Below are 6,028 nucleotides of genomic sequence, written 5' to 3' on the forward strand. Positions count from 1 at the left end.
AATTTAACGCTTGAAAGCAGGACCTTCAGGCTATTATGCTTTCTAATGGGTCACAGTCGGCTTTGTGAAAGAAAAAAACTCTCAGCAAAATATGACTCAAGATGAGTTTAAACATTTCCCCGTAACCTCATTTCTTTTCTTCTTCTGTACGATGTACCTACAAGACCAACGACATGCCCTCAGGTGGGTGGGAGGTCACCCACGCAGCTGTACGGTTCCAATCTTGGCTCACGTGTTCTTGAACTGTTGAAGCTCAGTTGATAAGGCAGCGACGGTGCCACCATTCATGTGGGAGTGAGGTTGCTTGCTCCTTTGTTGGCCAACAGCCTTCCAGTTGAAGATGTTTCCACCTCCGAGGGAAGCCGCTCTGTAGATGACCCCTGACCTGTGAGCCAAATGGGCAAAGGAGGGCATGAGGGGGGCGGTTATGTAAGCAGAATGAAGCTGTGCTGCTCATTACTTTTGGCTCTGAATAAACATATCCTGTAAAGTGTCCTTGAAAGTTTTGAAAGGCGCTTATAAATAAAATGTATTATTATTATAAGACACACTAAATGTCATGATTTGCAAGGTGGTGGACCCCGAAAAAGTAGGCAGGAGGGAGGAGCAGGGTGTATTTGACAAATTGTATTAAGCAAAGTCCGCAGGAACAAAATCTCAAATAACAAAGTCATCAGAACAATAACGTCCAAAGTAACAAACAAAACCAGGAATACAACATGACAAGATGAAACAAACCGGACAGGGTGAAAAAAAAAATGACCCGACACCGAATGGTCATGCCGGGAGTCCTTTTCACTGCTTCTGATTAAAATGACCAACACCTGTGCAACTGCAGGCGGGGCCCGACATTGCCACCCGTTGGTCGCAAACCGGAACGTTACACTACAAGTTGATTTTAAAAAGGGAATGTTGAGATTGTGTAAGTTATAACAGTTTTTTTAGCACTCTGCAACTGTTCTTTCATTTGCATTGCCGTTGCCTTGAGGTATGCTGACTTGTAAAAAGGTCAAATGTGTGCACACTGGCAGCGCATCGCATATAAATGTAACATTTTTTTTTTACATTTAACTTTCAGCTCAACGTTATGCTTATTGAAAATGTTACTTCTTATGTAAATTCAAATTCCCAATTTAAAAAATGTAAAGATTGGATTGGATTGGATATGCCTTTATTAGTCTCACAGTGGAGAAATTTACATTTCACAGCAGCAAAGTGATGAAAGGAATGAAAGTAAAAAATGGCATTGAGAATATATTTTGGGGGGAAGTGGTATTTTCTGTTACTTCCTTGACCTTTGCTTTTGTTTATGATATTAACACGACATTTTTTTATTATGCTAAATACAGTTACTTAAAGGACAACCGACACAATTTTTTTCTTTCTTAAATACCCAAAACACACACGCTGATATTTTTTGCCTTTGCCTTGCAGGGGCATCTTGCAGGGGGTATGTGGCAATATTAAATAAATATTCATAAGCTAAATAACAGCAGGCACAGCCAAGCCAAAATAACAGCAGCCATATGTCAGATCAAGTGTTTTAATAAAGCGCCAGTGATTGATGAAAAGAAAGTAAACTTCATCATCCAGTGTGTCTGAATAGTGCATTGTTACTGATATTAAATGTTTAAAGGACAACCGACATCACTTTTTTGTTTCTTAACTGACATCAGAAAAACCTTTTATAGCATCTAAAATACCTAAAACACGCAGTATGATATTTTTAGTCAAATGCAAAACACCAATAAAAATGACTTAAAGTGTCCAAAATCTGCAAAAAAATTAACCCGGAAGTGGCCAGTTTCAAAAGGTGCCGCCCCCTTCTTCGTGATGTCACCCCAAGACGTCTTGCCTTACTGAAGAATCAAAACAATGGCTTCAGATTCGGAGAAGATGCTTTCTTGTTACTCATCCAGTTATGAATATGATTCAAATAGTTCTGAAGAGGAAAGCATACATGTTTGCAATCGATTAAATAATTTATTCCGTGTCATTTTGAGGCAACATTGGGGGGAAATGTCTCACCCGAAAAAAAAGAGGCACAAAATGGCGACCTCCTGTGGCCACCTCCATTTCCACAGGCTGATAAATTCCTTATATGGAGCTTGGACACCCTCTTCTTGCGGCTTTTGGGTGCAACACGGTTTTCAGACCAAAGAAGTACAGCAAAATACATTGACGTGATGGAAGGACTGCTATAATGTGTCCTTTTTTTCGGCCAGGGGCGTTCCTTTAGTGACGTCACGTACGGACTCGTCACCAACTCAAAAACAAGACTTCCTGAATATTCAGCATGAATCTTAAAACGTAAAATATAGCTATATGCGGTGGAATCTTTGTAAAATACGCACAGTAGAAGTCATTCGAAGCCATTTTACAATTTTTGGACACAACTTGTCCGGAGACGTCGGTTGTCCTTTAATGGTGCATACTGAAATCCAACCCATTCACACATATATTTTTCTTCCCTGTGATGTTTTGTGCTCTAAACGAATCGACTATGTGAAATGTTATTCATGCATGATGATTCGCAATCTGCTGAATATGATGACATGATTACCTTTTTCTCCTCCCCAAGCATCTTAGAGATAAGTAGCAAAGGTCACATTGTCACCCAAGGATTGAAGAATTCTTTTCACCCTCTCCGGTTATTTACCATGTAACCACATAGAAAGAGGCGTTTGCGACCCTCTCGAAATGGTCATGCATTATGCAACATTTCATCTTCTGCAACGCTGTTGGTGAAAAAAAAATGCATCTGTTTAGAAAAGGTTTAATTGATTTCAAGGATGATCGATTTCTGTGGAAAGCCTTGAAAATCAGTTATCCAATATTTATCGTTTGAGAGTATAAATATTTCAAACAGTTGAATGTCAATACATACCTGCATGGATTGGAGTGCCCTTGACTTGATCGAGACGTAGATGTACAGTATATCAGCAGCATTATAGTGCTGCGTTGTAAACTTATCATTTTGTTTCTTGGAACAAAAAATATGCAGTGAATTGTGAATCTGCAAAGTACAACATACCGGTAAGTCAATACAAAACAATACAATACAATGCAAGAAAACACAATACAATACAATACAATACAATACAATACAATACAATACAATGCAAGAAAACACAATACAATACAATACAATGCAATACAATACACATATTGAGCACTTTAACAACAGCTGAAGCTGTAACAAAGCGCTTAATATGGACAGCTATCATATACAGTACAGGTAATAAGGCAGTCACAAAGATAGTAGAAAGTCAACAACAACAATTTTCTTTGCCCCCATTAGTTTAAATCGATTTTCTTATGATCATTAAATTGGTAGATTGAGATTTTCATCCATCATAGATGGCAGACATTTTTGCACATTGCGAACATAACAGGATGAAAACCCAGAAAACAAATTAAATTAAACGGTTACAATGCCTTAGTGAAATCCATCCATTGATCAATGTTCTAATCAACTTATTCTCACGAGGGTCGTGGGCGTGCTCGAGCCTATACCATTTTAAGGCATCATAAAATTCTGAGGTAGAAGGTCTGATAAACAGTTTGTAATCCTCTGAGTAAAGCGCTTTTGGCTCACGCAGCAGGATTGAGTCGAAGAAAACCACAGACTAAAACAAAAAAAAGGTTTGGAGTCAAGTTTTGAATCATTAGCTATCTAGCTATCTATTAGCGAGCTGGCTAGCTACTAGCTATCTAGCTAGCTTTCTATCTATTTGAGTTATTCCGGGTTGAGTGAACGCTTGCACATGTGGCTGCCGCTGCTCACCCACAGAAAAACTTTATCCTGTGACTGTAAAGTGACCTTGAGAGTTTTGAAAGGTGCTTATAAATGAAATGTATTATTATTATTCGCTTCAGTTTAATCTAAAAGAATGATTAAGTCATTTGTATTTAATTCCATATATTGCTGGAAATCAGTCCCCACGGATGAAATAATGTAATAGAGAGAACATAAAGATGGTAAATGACACAGCCAAACAGCATTGCAGTCTTGTGTGGTCTGTTTTCGAGAAACTTGCCAATTTTCAACTTCCATTAAGATTGCTCGGACTGTCATTTGTATTGATTGACTGTGTTGACAGATTCCAATAGCATCATGCCAAAATCATTCCCTCACCAACAGAAGGGCCACAAATCAGTTCTGATTAGCCACACTATGGTTTCCAGGCAGCCAGCTATCAATAAGCCACTTAACAAACACCTGCTGGTTGAATCCTTGCGTTCCATCTTGGGCTGTCTGACAGTGCGCATCGATCATGTTTAAACCGCTAAACTTTAATTTTAGCAACTTGGCATTAACTTTGAATTTTATGGAAGTAACATGTTCCAAAAAAAAAAAAAAATCCAGGACAACCCACACACACACTTTAAAGGTCCTTTAAAGGACAACCGACATCTCCGGACAAGTTGTGTCCATAATTTGTAAAGTGGCTTCAAATGACTTCTACTGGTCGTACTTTACAAAGATTCCACCGAATAAGCTATATTTTACGTTTTAAGACTTGCACTGAATATTCCGGAAGTCTTGTTTTTGAGTTGGTGACGAGTCCTCACCCTACGTCACTGAAGGAACGCCCCTGACCGAAAAAAGGACACATTGTCGCAGTCCTTCCATCACGTCAATGCATTTTGCTGTACTTTGGTCTGAAAACGTCGTGTAGGACCAAAAAAAAAAAGCAGAAGAGGGCGACAAAGCTCCATGTAAGGAATTAATCAGCCTGTGGAAACGGGCTGATTAATTCCTTACATGGCTTTGTCGCCATTTTCTGTCTTTTTTGGGTGCAACATTTCTCACCCGTGATGCCTCAAAATGACACGGAAGGACTTCTTTAATCGATTGCAAACATGTATGCTTTCTTCTTCAGAACTATTTCAATCATATTCATAACTGGATGAGTAACAAGAAATCATATTCTCTGAATCTGAAGTCATTGTTTTGATTCTTCAGTAAGGCAAGACGTCTTGGGGTGATATCACGAAGAAGGGGGCGGCACCTTCTGAAACTGGCCACTTCCGGGTTAATTTTTTTGCAGATTTTGGACACTTTAAGTCATTTTTATTGGTGTTTTCAATTTGACTAAAAATATCATACTGCGTGTTTTAGGTATTTTAGATGATATAAAACGTTTTTCTGATGTCAGTTAAGAAACAAAAAAAGTGATGTGGTTTGTCCTTTAAACATTTAATATCAGTAACAATGCACTATTTAGACACACTGGATGATGAAGATTACTTTCTTTTCACCAATCACCGGCGCTTTATTAAAACACTTGATCTGACATATGGCTGCTGTTATTTTGACTTGGCTGTGCCTGCTGTTATTTAGTTTATGAATATTTATTTAATATTCCCACATACCCCCTGCAAGATGCTAATGTGCTCATTGCGGTATGCAAATCCTGGTTGGAAAAAAAAACATTAGCTTATATCATATACGTTCGTAACAACTCATTTAGCTGGAATTGCAAAGTAAATCTGGGTAATAGTGACACTGATGGTGGAATGATACGCTCGCCTGACATTGTGGGATTGATTTCTTGCGCAATGGCAGTGTGGATGTGGGTGTGAATAGTTGGTAATTGCTGTGTGCCCTGGAAGTAGCTTTTTGCCAGTTCAGGGTGTCCTCTACCTTTCACCCTAAATCGACTGGGATACACTCCAGCAAACCGACTTCTCTGTTACAATAATTTAAATGATATACGTATATTGTTATTCAGGAGGCAAATCTTTGATTCACATGCAATAATGTACAAACGTATTCCTAAAATTGAATATTATCAACATATCCTCGCAGGAGTCTTACTAATTAGTCTTCATTTCACAGACACAGTCATGTATTGACAGTGGAAATATGAATATTGACTAGTTACAGTTTGTTCCCATTAATTTGTGACTTGTATAAGTACAATTTTGCATTAGGTGGCAGTTGTGCTCAGTTACTGAAAAAAAAAGCCCGGTACTTTGATTTTTTTTCCCTATTTTGTCTTTCTTTACTTGCCATAGAGCA

Source organism: Hippocampus bargibanti, linkage group LG13 (assembly GCF_051943395.1).
Source record: "Hippocampus bargibanti isolate YZ-2025 linkage group LG13, ASM5194339v1, whole genome shotgun sequence".
NCBI classification, from domain to species: domain Eukaryota; kingdom Metazoa; phylum Chordata; class Actinopteri; order Syngnathiformes; family Syngnathidae; genus Hippocampus; species Hippocampus bargibanti.